This window comes from Rissa tridactyla, chromosome 1, assembly GCF_028500815.1.
Source record: "Rissa tridactyla isolate bRisTri1 chromosome 1, bRisTri1.patW.cur.20221130, whole genome shotgun sequence".
NCBI classification, from domain to species: domain Eukaryota; kingdom Metazoa; phylum Chordata; class Aves; order Charadriiformes; family Laridae; genus Rissa; species Rissa tridactyla.
Window position 1 is genome coordinate 33,342,484 of NC_071466.1, and position 15,317 is coordinate 33,357,800.

General features: G+C 39.0%; 1 protein-coding gene across 9 annotated transcripts in view; it reads right to left on the reverse strand.

The window, feature by feature from the left end:
• Positions 1 to 15,317, reverse strand: part of FNDC3A (fibronectin type III domain containing 3A) — a 123,413-nt gene that overhangs the window by 106,676 nt on the left and 1,420 nt on the right. The window contains exons 1-3 of one of the 9 annotated variants that reach the window (XM_054211423.1): positions 13,459 to 14,958; positions 11,951 to 11,998; positions 7,488 to 7,558 (exon numbers count right to left, since the gene is read on the reverse strand). The exons of 3 other annotated variants lie outside the window; for them this stretch is intronic. The gene's annotated coding sequence lies outside the window, so the exon portion shown is untranslated. Of the gene's footprint in view, positions 1 to 1,314; positions 7,442 to 7,487; positions 7,559 to 11,950; positions 11,999 to 13,458; positions 14,959 to 14,980; positions 15,045 to 15,317 lie in introns of those variants that run through there. 5 more of the 9 variants (XM_054211472.1, XM_054211453.1, XM_054211461.1 and 2 more) reach the window with 5 other exon arrangements.

Sequence of the window (15,317 nt, forward strand, 5' to 3'; positions counted from 1 at the left end):
AAGTTGGTAAGCTTCCCAGGATATCATCCAATGACTGTTTAATGTAAAATGAAGGCACAGCCTGGAAGCATGGGTTAGGATGAAGGCATCCCTTCTTCCCACGATAGCTACAGCCAGGCTTGCTCTTCTGTCACCTCTTGATCTTACAGCTCCAAATAATTTGCGCTCCTATCTACAGTGTCACAGACAGAAAGTTAATTCCAATACTCCCAGACTAACCTGGCTTGAATTTCCCTAGGTTTAAGTTTAACCCAGCTTATGATTCCAAGCCACTGTGCTAATGACTAGCCTCTTATATAAGAATGCACTAACTTCCTTTACCACATACAATGACTTTTGACTGAATTCACAACTTACGATGCTCTCAGTGCTATCACCATTTATTAGGCATGAATCAAAACATGTCTATCAAATTGGACACCAGTGAGAATTAAACATAACCCAAACTGACTCAAGTACAACCATTATGACAACTTGTTCAGCCCTTCCAAGACAGGAGCAGCTCTAGACATATGTAAAATTTGGTCTCAGGTTCATTCATTCTCTCACATAGGTGTTTAATGATTTGATTTGTATGAAGATTAGTTTCCCAGAGGCACCTGAGTGCTTAGGTGGGTAGTCCACCTTTGCACACTGCCTTCAGTGCCTTAACCAGGCCACAGCTAAATTCCATGTCTGGATCCAAGCGTTTGATTTATTCCAGAGACAAAGCACACTGCTCATCAATAAGCCCTGACAGGAGGTACTAGGTATAGTGTTATTCCTGACACCCTCTGTAACAATAATAAGAGTGCTACCTGTCAGACTGCGTAATCAATCTAAGGGAAAAAATAAATCAATGCTTTCTTGACAATACAATATTAGATTTCTCTGCAATGCCACTGAACTAGTCTTGAAGTCTAAAGGTTTAAACTTCACACCAGTGTGGGTGTATGCTACATGTATCATCAAAAGCCTTTTCCCCTATCAGTAGTCAAGAGGCAGCAATCTGTACAAGTCAGTGCATATAATCTGGTCAGACAGTAAGACATGGTACGTCCACCAGCTGCAGGTGCCTTTTCTTTTTAGCTATGAGGACAAATAAAGACAGACAGAAATTTGAAAAAGGAGAAGGTATGCGTGGCAGAAGTAGTCAGGGAAAACGGACAAAAGGCTGGCATGAAAATAAGCAGATGTGCTTAATAAACGTATCTTGGAAATAAAGGTCATTATATCACATTGGATGCAAGGACATCAAATGGGCACAGACAGAGTTTTTAAAAATCAGCAGACTTGGAAAACTTGCATTCTCGACTTCTGTAAGAAGAGACCTACCTAGATCTTTGAAAAAGACTTGCAAATAACTGGGAAAGTCCTGGGAAAGTCTCAGAGGTCCGGAAGAAAACTGTAAGTCTTGCATGAAATGCTCTATTGTAAAAGGTCAAATGGGACAATCGAGGTCTGTTAGCCAACAGTGATCTGAGACCAAATAGAAGTAAATAGTTGACACTGGATGTTATTTGTAAAGAATTAAAAGACAAGTATGATTGATGGAAAAAAGCTTATCCAATTAATTTGATGAGAATCTTCTGGTGATGGGTATTGCTGATAAAGGTACTAATAAGAGAACTGGAAAAACAATCTTAAACTTTATTTAGCATTACATAACATTTCTCTTCAAAAAAAACACAGAACAAGTATTACATGATTAAAACTGGACAGACAGCCCTTAAACATGAACAGTAAATACAGAGTTGTTGAACATGAGGGTTTCCAATAAGAAGGAAAGGTATCAGTTTTTGACGTATCATTACAGAACACGTTTTTATCTCAGCTCTCAGGAAAAAAAAAAAAGAAGAAACAAAAGAAAAAAGAAAAAGGAAGTCAGAAGGTAGTCTGGAAACGACAAACCATGTCAGTGATAAGAGATCGAGTCATTTTACTCCACTAAAATGGCATGAATAGCTTAAAAAGCTAGACATAACAAAAGGCTTTAATACATAAAGGTAAAGCTATTCTTTCTAAAACAAGAATGAACTCAGTCCTATGAATTCTTAAACGGATAGGATAATAGAGGTGGACAGCCAAACGCAAGCTCCCCAAAAGGCTGTATCAGTTATATCAACAGGTGTACCTCACTTAGCAACAAGGAGGACGTTTTCCCTGCCTCTGTCTGCAAATAGCTACAGCTTCTACTGGAATAACATAACAAGCTTTGTCTCCAATTTGCTGACAAAATTGTTGATACCTGTTCAAAAGAGCAGTAATAAGTGACTACAACTTCTTGAAAATATTGTTCCATATTGAAAATACTTGAAAGCAAAGTATGTGCATACCATAATTTCAGCCTTACGCCGCATAAAACTGTTCTGGACGACATAACTACCTTCCAACACCAGCTAGCTTCCCAATGTACTCAGGATTTAGTGAGGTCTTGAAAAGGACACAAGAAAAACAGCCTGCATTTGGACAACAGGTAAGGCTCAGCCTGCAGAGCCACTACAAACAATTCACTAGCCTATTGTCATATTTCCTCCACCACTGAAAACTAATGGATGCAGCAGCCTTCAGGAGGGGTAAAATAACACGTGCAATAAATCTAAGGATTTATTTAAGGCCAACTCACTACACCATTCTTGTGGACATATTAAAAGAGACCAGGCAAGGAAGACGACACATTAGATGAACAGATAGGTAATACACTGTTGCTAAGCACAGAAACAGCCAAGAAGTAATTTTCTACCAGTGGCGCATTAAAGGCATGGTTATTTAGAAATCTATACTGACTCATGCACAGCAACAATGGCTGCATGAACAGCTATCTCGTTTCTTGTCTTGCTACTGACTATACTGAACTAGTAGCAGACATTCTGAGTGTAATTCAGGATCACTAACTCAGCTGACACAGTTCTTTCAGAATCTGTCTGTCCTAGGACGCAAGGAAAGTACAAAGTCTCCTGAGATTTCAACCAAGTTGTGTACGTTAACGCTTTGTACAAGACTTAGATAGCAAACTACCTATTCCTCACTACCCCCATCCGAACCGCTATTCATTTTGCTTATGAAATGAATTTGAAAAGACTTTGAAAGATTTTTCTGAAGGCTATCAAAGATGAAAAAAAGGGAAGGCATCTAAATTTACTGGACATGATTTGTTTAGAGACTCCAGAGTTATGCCTGAGGAACCATTAAGGAATGGATTACACTAATGAGCCAATAGGCTAAATGATGTTAAGGCTCTGAGACTAAGTTCCCCTCAATAGTTCAGTAAGCAAGTTTGCCTTCCTGAACTGTAATGACAACTTAACCCAACCCTTAAATGCCTTCAGATTTTGTCCTTTAATGTTGCTGTGGCACTACTCTCATGTTCTAAAGACTTATATAATTCTGTTTTTTACTCAGTCAATCGTTTATTAAGGGTTAAAGAATATTGTAAGGCTGAGATCATTGGGCAGTGCATTTCCTATGCACATGCAAGAGATCAGCATTTCCATCTCCAAGAGACTAGCAGCTGATCTTAACGACAGTCTCTGAAAAACACATCAGCATTAAATCAGCTGGATCACCAAGGTAAAACAACATGAGTCAGCAGCACGTGTCCTCGTAGCAACGAAGGCTAACAGCATACTGGGCTGTATTAGCAGAGAAGCACAGCCGATGCGCTGATGGAAGAGATTATTCCTAACTATTCAACATTTATAAGGTGGTATCTGGAATACCACGTCCAGTTTTGCTCTTCCCAGTCACCTCCTCCTCCTCCCCAGTATGAAAGAGATGCCACAAAGACCATTACTGGGCTTAGGCCCATGAAAGACAAGCAGAAGCTAAGAGCACTAGAGTAGTCAGGGGGTCACCTATTGGCTGGATTCCACTACCTGAAGGATGCTTGTCAAAAGCTTAAATCAAACTCTTCTTGGAGGCACACAGAAGAAGTACAAGAAGTGATGGACACATGCTGCAATGCTGGAAATTATGTCTGAACACAAAGCAAAAAAAGACATCTTCATAATGACAGTGGTGTAGCGCTGGCATAGGTTGCCCTGAGAGAGCTGCATTAATGTCTATCCTGTATATCAGTGGTCTCTAAAGTGGGGTGCACACACCCCAGGTGGTACACAAGACAATCCCTTGGGGTGCGGGAAGAAAATATTTTTTGTCACTGATGAATAAAAAATATTTTTAAACAGCATTTTTCATCTTTATCTCATCCTTTCTTTTTCTGTTTATGCTTTGTAGTGTACATACTGTATTAGTAGATGGAGTACCACATGCATATAATTTAAAAATGTATGTATATTGGAGGCGCATGCTTAAAACATGTTTACTGATGGGGTGCATGATCGTAAGAGTTTGGAGACTACTAAGAAAGTCAAAACCTGACCATGCAAGGTCCTGACAAATGGCTGAAGGCGGCAATCATCTCCAAAGGCCACTTCTGAGAGGAATTCTTCTATGAGTTCCAGAGTATTAGTCAATCAAAATACAACATTTAATGCCAAAGTTAAATGGTTTTCAGTAGATCTGAACCCAGAAAGGGGACAACAGTTTGTCTCCCAAGCTCTTAAAAGCTGTCAGATTCTTAATTCAGAATTTCAAAGTAACAGTGATAGTGCTAATCAAAGATCAAACTCTCAGACTGAAGGGTCAAACTTTGGAAGACATACCCACAGCACTGTCCATAACAGAATTACTTTATACTGGCCTTTCTTCTAAGAAAAGGAGGAAAGCTGCACTCAAGGATGACTATGAATTAAAAAGTTATACTTTTGTACTAAGCTCCCAACACACACAGGCTTTCCATTTCAGTTGGGCTGTAGATACTACTATGAAACATTTAGTGATATCTAGTAACAATGCTGGGTACAAAAAAACCCACCAAACCTAAGGAGTACTCCTTTCCTAGAGATTCACTGCTTCTGGTTATTGAGTTTGATAGAAAACGCAATCAATCGGTTTTCCCTTAACTGGAGGACTTATAAGGCCACACTCCACAGTGGTATCTCTGGCGCCTGCTGAAGGAGAAATATGTATTGCCAGCTTTTTCCTCAGTTTTTGTGATTTACAGAGTGCTGCTTCTTTACCTACCTACTTACCATCATAATACTTAGAGCAACTTAATACTCTTTCACATCCTAATTCTGTCAAATCTGGTGACCAACAGATACAAATAGATTTATTATTACACAAGAGCCTTGATTCTACACAACACGAGGATGGAAGTTTAAGCAGGGACAAAAGTGCCTAAGAAAGAAAGGGCACAGCATAAGGAACAGGCTCAATGAAATCAATAATAAATGTTTCCACACTGCATGTTGCTGTTACATGAGAAGTGATAAAAACAGGGCTACTCCGGGACTTTTTTTGTCAGTAGTGCAGTTTCATACATGCTTCAGCCTGTATCACATCACAGCTGCTAATTCAAGGTTGCCATAAGGTATATTTTCCCAGTGGGCTTGGTACAGCAGAGCAGGTGTGCATTCCACCTTCACCAGGTCCTCCTGCAGCTACGCTTCCCCAGGAACCACAGGCAAGGCTCATCCTCAGGTCCAGACAATTTCCAGTAAGAAGGAAAAGCTTTTCTGAAGAGCAGACAACACTTCCTGGGTTTTGCCAAAGATTAAGGCATGAACTTACAGAATCAGAAAGACCAAAAAAACATCACCCAATCCTAATGCATGAAATGCTTTGATTTTGCCTTCTCCAACATGAAGACAGCAGATGCACTTTAAAAATAAATATATTTCAAACAGCTGAAGTAATAAAGCCCTATTTTATTTAGATTAGACCCTCACATCTGAGTGACTCTTCTTTTCAAGAAGATGCAAGCTACTATTTAAACTTTTCCAGTGACTGAGGTGTTTGTAAGTACTCACCACATCCATTCTTTAGTGCCTACTGTGAGATAAATTTATTCTTTATTATTTCCTACAGTCCTTAAAAGATATGTCCTGCCTGCCAATTTGAGACTTGTAAAATTACTATCAGGATTCCTTCCAATCTGTCAAATCGGCCATCCAGTTCAGAAGTCATCAGATAAGAGTGGACAAATACAAGCGTCCAAGACATACAAATATGCTAAAGTGAGGAAAATTCTAGAAACAAAATACACCGATGCATCCCTAGGGTGCACAGGAAAGAACAAAGCATATGCAACAGATGTTAGTCATGTCACCTGATGCGCTACGGGAAAAAGCTTGGACACAGTGATGTAGCTGATGCAAAAATGTATTAGAATATAATTACCCAGAGATCCATAAGGTTGTAGCTGAGCTATTAAAGTTAAGAAGCATGCTGAAGAGTTTTGCGTTTAAGAATCAGAATAGAGCAGAATGATTTTAATTTTTTTCTCTATACATTTATCACAATTTCTAGTCACACAGTTTTGGATGTAGCAATTACGGTATACTAGCTTTTCTTTTTCAGTTCTGCACTAATTATTTCAATTAATATGCAATTTATTTAAAAGATGTGCTTTGTTCTTCATAAAGTATTTTTCCTGTTTTAGAAAAGTGTTTCCTGGAAAATTTGATAAAACATTCTCTAATACAGAAGTTTTATTTTTTATTAGAAGAATGGTGTTCCATGGAACATTTCTATTTCACTAATTTGACAAACTTGTTTTAAGTAAAGTGAAAATGAAATGGCTGTTCCCTTTAGTCCTGTTGTTCATAATACTAAAGTTGTAATAGACAATACAGGAAAATTATAAAAAAGTATAGTTTCATAAAGTAAATCAACAAAGTCTGACATTCACTAGAAACTATAAATCAAAATAGTTAAAAATGAAGATATGCAAAATGTTTTAATAAGCACTGGAACTCCCTATAGGAAAAAAGAATCTACAATCTCTACCATAAATATGGAAATACTTCAACTGTAGCTCTCAAGTGGTGTCACAGATACTCACTAAACACAATTCTCAAACAAGTCTGAGAAATGTGATACACATCTCTCTTCATACTATGTTACCACTGGAAGGCAAACACTAAAAGTTGGAAAATGAATGCAATACTGTTATGAAGAAAATACTAACTGATGAGCAAATGCAAGTGCACTTAAACAGCCAAAACGGTTACTGGATCCAACTCACTCCCAGTAGTTCTTGCCTGTTCTCCTCAAAGCAGGAATGGCCAAGCCACACATTGGTAAACTGTAGCATTGCAGGAGTTAAGCATATTATAGTAAATCAATACCTACTTCAGGTTACCTTCATATTCCAAGTTGTGAACCGCAATGATTTAGGAGCGGTTTCAAATGCAGTTCATGCATTCATGTTATGAGTACTATAACCTATACGAGAATGCATAGTAGACAACTGGAAACACTCCAGCTGTTCAAGTTTAATGCATTTGTATTTATGAGCCAGCAGTTTTTGAATCTGAGCCAAAGAGGCTAAGGTCTTACTAGTAGCTGATGTAGAATATTAAATTTTGAAGGTGAAGGCTACATAGAGAAGAACTAGACGCTGATAAACCAGTCATCTAGAGAGGCATAATATGGACACTTACCACCTCATCTTGTCCAGAACGACTGTTAAATGCTTGACTGTACATAACAGGACCAGCGCAACAGAGACTACCTGAAAACACCACATTCTGGTTTTAAATGTTATTGTAATTAGATTCTTAAAACACCATCCACTGTCCTTATCTGGATCAAGTACATATAACTTGAAGTTGTTGCATAAGAAGAATTCAGTACTTTCCAACTATTTGCCCCTCCCTTTTATACCTTCAAAGAAAAGAAGCCTAAACTAGTTCTGTAACTTTTAGGAAGCGATAAGTGCAACCATATCACAAATCAGAATTAATCTGTTCATTTTACTCAGAACTAATTTGACAGCGTGCATTTTAAAAATCAATGAGTAAACTGTCAGCACCTGGGTGCAATCTTATGCCTAGCCTTTAGCAGGTACATCAATCTCATTCAGTATCACACATTGTTTGGGAGCTATCCTCTGGCCTCCTTTGTCTCACAGGAACACCTTCCTTTTAGATACTCTTGGGAAGTATCCTCAAAAAGAAATGAGGAGAGTGAACTGCATAGCGTATTTTTTGCACCACTCCAATGCAATTCCACTTCATTTATGCTACGCTGATCTGAACTGTGGGGCTGTTTTGTTTTACACTCCTGTTACTCTCAAGAACTTCCTTAAACCCTGCTAGTTTTACTTTTATACCAGCTAAATTAGGTTCTTGTAAGCCTCTGCCAGAACTGGATTTCCTTCAGTTTATTTTCTGAAAATCACATGGGCTCAAAAACAACTTGGCCTTTCCCTGTTAACCATTACTCTTGCCTTCACTTCTGTTTAAGAACGTGCTTATTTTTTGAGAAAACAAGCAAATTCAATGCCAAGAATCAAGCTAGTTCTTCGTTTGTTATCAACTCCCCCTTTTTGGTAGCCATGAGTAGCAAGGGCAAATTTTCAAAATAATGTTTCATATGATTCCTTTAAGGCAAACTAAAAACATGGCTATATTTTTATTAATGTGATGCAACTGGTCAGTGAGATAAATTTATTGCAGAGACAGCTGCTGGTGTTGGAGCTACAAAGAGTGCATGATTCAAGCAGAACAAGCGGCTTTTAAAGAACTCTTATGAAAAAGCTTTTTCCTGCTCATTCTGAAAAATGAAAACTATGCTATCCAAATGCAAAATTACGTAGGATCAATAAGGCCACAAGTCTAACAGATTTTAAAATTTCCCTCCACTGATTCTCTTGGAAAACCATCACCACCAAATCCACCAAAAAAGAAGGTGTTTTGAGGCCTAACAAACACATTTGAAAGATGTTCTTTCATCAAGACTTTAAACTGCTGTTAAGTCAGTTCTGCTAAATCATAGTAGCAGCTCCCACTTGCACTCCTGCAAGCAATCGGTCAACAATACAGTGAACTGAACCGGAGGACAGATGTAGTTTAAAATTAGTCTTACAAAAATGGGTCATTTTTAACATAAAACAGTTGCCTGACCCATTTCACTTATGCAAATACACAAATGAATGCCAAGCATAGGAATAAGCAGAGAGGAACTGCTTCTTCCAGTGTCAATGCACAGCATTCATGAAGCTACCAAACACGGTAGTAAAAAAGGTCAAGAGACAGTCAACCTGGCAGGTGCTTCACTTCCCTAATATTAAACTTCGTCACAATGGTACCAAAGCAGTTACTTGCATGCCATGTAAATGAATTAAAGCGGGGTAAGTTACAGAATGGTTCGGGTTGGAAGGGACCTTAAAGATCATCCAGTTCCAACCCCCCTGCCATGGGCAGGGACACCTCCCACTAGACCAGGCTGCTCAAGGCCCCATCCAGCCTGGCCTCGAACACCTCCAGGGATGAGGCATTGACAACTTCCTTGGGCAATCTGTCCCAGTGTCTCACCACCCTCACAGTAAAGAATTTCTTCCTGATATCCAATCTAAATCTACCCTCTTTCAGTTTGAGGCCGTTACCCTATGTCCTATCATAACACTCCCTGATAAAGAGTCCCTCCCCATCTCTCCTGTAGGCCCCCTTTAGGTACTGGAAGGCCGCTATAAGGTCTCCTTGAAGCCTTCTCTTCTCCAGGCTGAACAACCCCAACTCTCTCAGCCTGTCCTCATAGCAGAGGTGCTCCAGCCCTCTGATCATCTTTGTCGCTCTCCACTGGACCTGCTCCAACAGGTCCATGTCCTTCTTGTGTTGAGGACTCCAGAGCTGCATGCAGTACTCCAGGTGGGGTTCTCACCAGAGCAGAGTAGAGGGGCAGAATCACCTCCCTCAACCTGCTGGCCACGCTTCTTTTGACGAAGCCCAGGATGGGGTTGGCTTTCTGGGCTGCAAGTGCGCATTGCCTGCTCACGTTGAGCTTCTCGTCTACCAGCACCCCCAAGTCCTTCTCTTCAGGGCTGCTCTCAAGCTAAGTCAAACAGCATGTTAAGCTGAATGCAGCTCTTGAAAACTAATGTGCTACATGTGCAAGAGTTCTCCAATGAAAGTGTCTCTGCAACTGCAGAAGGGGAAGACAGCAAAACAGGAGCAGGTTTCCCAGATGACACCAGCACGCCCTTTGCCCAAGTCCCACCCCATCCTCCAAAACTTTTAGTAAATTAAAACACCGTGAGACCAACTAGTTTGATTGCCTAATCAAGTCAGCAGGACAAAGCTGCTCTCAGCTTCCTATTTTAGATATGAAGTTGCAACACTGAATAGCTGTCAATTCATTAACAAATATAAAGCTGCAAAATCAGAAAATAATCTGTTTGGAGCTGTACTGCCATGATGTACATAATTAAAATAGGAGTACTTTTAAGATATATTACATGAATTATGGTCATTTATCCTCACCATGGAAAAGGCATCATTGAGTGGAATGTGCATGTATACTAATAATGTTATATATGGGGAATCAAGCTATTGGCAAGCCTGAAGAAATTTAAACAAATTGCATTTCAGCTGCATCTAAGACTGATCATTGTCAACAGTCACTGCTCACTCCTGCAGCTTCTTCTAGTCCTCATTTCTTCGTACTTTGTTTCAACATCTACCTTCATACTAGACTAAATGGATGAAGAAACAGTTTTCTTCAAGTGTGGTCTTCCCCATTTACATTTTTAATAGAGTCTATAGGAGGCATGGTAACTCTTGTGGCTTATGATATTTAATCTTACTGTAGAAAGTCCCCTAACAGCCTATCAATAGATATATTGAAATATTAGTGAATAGTTACAGTCATGGTTCTCTTTCATTGCCAAGACATTGCAAGTCAACAAAGTTTTTGCGTTGAACCTTCTTATCCATTCAATTTTTGCATACAGATTAGTTTTCAGCTACATGCACATTTTTTGCAGATCATTACTACTGGATTTGCTGCCACCATCTAAAACGTGTTCCTCTGTCCCAAAGTAAAACTAATCTAGTTGACATTCTGTTGCTTACATCTCAGTTTCCTTTTGTCAAATCATCTAGTAGATACAGCTCTTTTCAGTTAAAAGAACAACAAACTCTGAACAACAAAACCCTGCAGTCGGAAAACTATAAGTTAGATAAGAAAGATTAATTTTGTAATCCAAGGAGTAAGATATGGTATTGAGTATACTACACGAGCGAGAGGAAGAGACAGTAGCTTGGTGGTAGCCTATGCTTGTAGGATCTTGTATAAGTTGAGCTTGGGCTTTGTTTACCACAGACGTTGGATTTGTACATTGGGGAAACTCAATAGGATTTACAAGGAAGTATTTACACTTGTGAACCACAGGGCATTTTTACTTTATACTGCACGTAGCAGTAAAGTTCTAGGTTTAAGTCCATTTTCACCTCAAGTTATTCAAGATCAAAAGACATTAAGAACCAAGCTTCACAGATTTAAATGCAACCAATGTACAAAAAACCCAAAGCAAATTAAAAAAGAACCACCATGAAGAAGGTAAAGTTAACATTTGTGTGCCACTTATTCCTTTTCACTCCCAGTTACTTAATCAAGTTACTACCTATCCACATCTGTCACAGCATAAATCCTTTTGGATCTTGTCACTTTCCCTGCAGACAATTTCCCAGACTTTGATAGTTTTTTCAAATCATGGAGTACATTGGTTCAATTTTATAAATTTTCAGTTATGAAACAGTTTTACACTGTATTATAGCAGCCTGTATGTTGCCAGGAAGTAGAATGATTTGTTTTAGTGCTTCTAGAAAGCAAAAGACACTTATCACATCTTAGAAAGTGCCATGCTTCTCTCTTACCAATGGATGATAAAAAATGAGGTCTACTGCTTAAACTTGGATTGAAAACTTGTAGGTATTTTCATTTTTGACAACTCTTCATGCCCAAAGTAATTAAATGTATAATAAGGTAGAACATTTTCCATTGCCTATAAATGAGGAGGTTTTGCAGCATATCTTTTCAACTGTCCTAAGCGCTTCAATACAATTCTGGAAACAAAGACCCGTGGGGGAGGCGCACTACAAGCATATTCAGCACTCCTATTTACCTTCTGCAAACTGCTGTTGGGATGGTGTTTGGCACCCAAGATACTGAACTGAAAGAGAGAATACCAACGTTAACCTACGTGATGCTCTGACTGTGGAACAGTATGACCAGAAGAGGGTCCAGGCATTCTGAAAAAGCAAAAACTCACAGGGAGACAAACATATAAATTCAGTTAAGCAAACTGGTAGATACACAAGCAGGTCTGATGAGACTGACACCAAAAAATGTGGCTGCTTAGACATAAATGGGGAAAGTTTATTTGGAGCTATGAACACAAAGAGGGCAAAGTATGTCCAGGCTAACTCAAATTGAGAGATGCTGTGAAGACACCACCAATGAATGCGGTGTTAAAATTTTAATAAAGAGTTTGGAAAATGCAAGAGTATTGCAGTCCTGAGGTACTAAAACTGTAAACAGAAAAGCATTCTAAACCAATACATCCAAGAAGAGTAGTAACACAGTCCTTTACACAGCTGTGCCATCAAAACAAAGACCAACAGTTTCTGCAGCACATATCCTAACCAAAACAGATGATTAATATACTCAAGAAAGGGTGCACGACCCAGCAGGTGAGTATAAAAAGACTTCTCATTATACAAGGTAGTTCAGCATGAAAACAACAGCTAAAAATTCTATTTAATTATTGACAAAAGGGCATAGCAAGTTCTATTTCCATTTACATTTTGTTAAAATCATCTATGACAGCTTAGTAAAAAAGTCTGAAAGTTTTCACTGGTTACAGGCTCAAGAGCACATGAGCAGCTGGAACAGGACCAGACCTCTGGGGGGCAGATGGAACAACTATGACAACTTCAAAAATATTTGTTCCATCTGAAACTAAATGTAAATTAATTGGAACAATTAAAGAGGACAACCTACAGTAAACATGTAATACTATTAAGCGTTACAGACACTTTCTGAACATTCTTCTTCCCCATCAGTCCTACAAAATACCGACCCCAAGATGACAATTCAAAATATTACTGGACATAAACGAAACCACTAAATTTTACGGATAGTTTAAGAAAAAGCCTAACAGTTTTTCTACTGGCATCAAGCGAACATCAGCATTAAGGAAGCTCAAAGTTTACTGTATGTGGCAAAGGAGCCAAAAAATGGTCATTTCTGTAGCTCAGGAAACATTGGCCCCACGAGCAAAATAAACATGGTTTGTGTTTGCTGAACAAAAAAAGCAGCAGTGTACTCATTCCAAACTATTATTGCTTTTCTGAGATACAGACAGTATCTTTTAGTTAAACTAAAGAGTTGACAGTCCAAGTCAAATCTATTTTTACTAGATCTGGTCCTACAGGAAAAGCAATGGCTCATGATTCAATGTGTGCACCATAAACTGCAGCCAAGTTGAATTTTGCTACAAATTGCCTGGGAATTTCCCCAAGCCAAGTCTTAAAGAAATGGATGATAAAATATAGAAGCGTTATTGACAGATCCAACAGAGAGAATCCAATTCATATTTTAGATCAGAAATGCACCAATGAAACACGTTACCTGTAGACATTTTAGCAGAGATTGAAGTAGAAATCCTGGAACAATTAGAAGCTGGAGGTCAAAAAAAGGTACAGAGTTGCTGGATGATGGAGGAAGACAAGAATTCCTCAGGTTCCAGGAGGCACCAACAATGAACATCAATGGCTGCAGACAACAACGCTGTCCGGGAAGTAGGCCTGCAGCCTCACAAAAACTGTCTTCTCTAGCACCTGTCTATCTGGGAATGAACAAGCCTGCATTTTTGTCAGTTCCCCTCACACACCCAAAAACGCGGACTGGGCTAGGTTATAGGATTTGCCACTTTGACAGAGGTATCAATAGACAATCAGAACACCAGCACTTAACACCTTCCAAGCATTCAATATTTCTAGAGACCAACACATTTATAACAGCATACAGTATTTCAGAAGTGACCTGCCAGCAAGGTAAATTAGTGTGTTGCCTAAAAGCATTTAGAAATTAAAACCATTTAAGAGAAAGTATTGATGAAGATGAAAAACTGTACCTCTCCTGACGTCAGGCTGTAAGGGTTTTGCTTCCCAGTAAGTCCTAAGACAGAACACTGCAGTAGCATGTTCAATTAAGTAGTTAAAGTTGCAATAACAGTTATGAAGGATTTCTGAGATATCTCAAGCCAAAATGATCACCAGCACAACACTGAGTTAGCTGATGTAGGTCCAAACTCGAGTAAAATTAAATGGCCACAAGGCAAAAAATAACAAACACGAGCATCCCAAGATCCACAGGACTCACAGCCCAAAGCAAATGAGTTATTAGTCTGAATCATAATTCAAGTATCTGCAATTCCATTACATTATTGCCTATAAAAATCAAAAGCTTTTGATTTTTAAGTTCACAGCAATAGAAACTCCAACTTGAAAAAGGTAGAAATGCCACTAACAGATTGAAAGCAGATAACTTAAGTGTTGTGCGTAATGACCTGAGCCTCATGTAACTCATACACCTAGAGCTTGTCATACTGCAGAAAGGCTCAGAAGATCTCCATCTGCCCTGAAAAAACTGAGACACTCATCTAATTCTGTTTTAATATTATAATCTACTGTAGTCAGCCTGTGACTCTGCTCAAAGCAGATTGCTCTCATCCTGACCAAGTGACCTAAGCAACTGATCATTGAGTCCTGGCCTTTCTGAGGACAAGGATCTGCATCTCTCTTAACTATGGCTTCATCTGCCAAAAATCAGTGTCCAATGCTCCAATGTAACCGATTCAGCATGTCAATTTCCCCTCCCAAAGTAACCAGAAAAAAACATTATGGTGTAGTTTGCCAAAACAAGTCCCAGATTCAATCCCTCTGGGTCAAGACGACTTGCCTACATTCTGTATACACAGAGTGAATCTAGAACTAGATGCCATGTTTGAAAACTTGATCAGCACCCTTCCTGCTCCCCCATGCTTAGTAGGAACACCAGCTATTAAGAACTCTATCCAACGTGCAACATTGAGTACTATAGATACTCAGCTATTTCCAACTTTGACATACGTGCACAGCCTTCTCCCTACCTGAAGGCTTGATACTTCTCCATTCATCATGTGACTAAATTTTGTAATTATTTGGGACCATTTCCTTACAAAAAAAAAAAAAGAGGAAAAAAAAATTTAACTGATAGTACTTCCTGAATTTTAAGGACTGCTGAGTTGCTGTGATTCATACTATTTCACGACACAGAATATAAACACATCTATGGATGCAGATTCACATCATGGCTACAGTTAAATTTCTATGCTGCGTAAAACAGAAAGTTACCCATTGCCATAACAATAAAACAGCTTCTTATAAGCTCAAAGCTTAGCAGGACTGGGACCCATAGCTTCTAAGATAGAAGCTACCACGCACTGA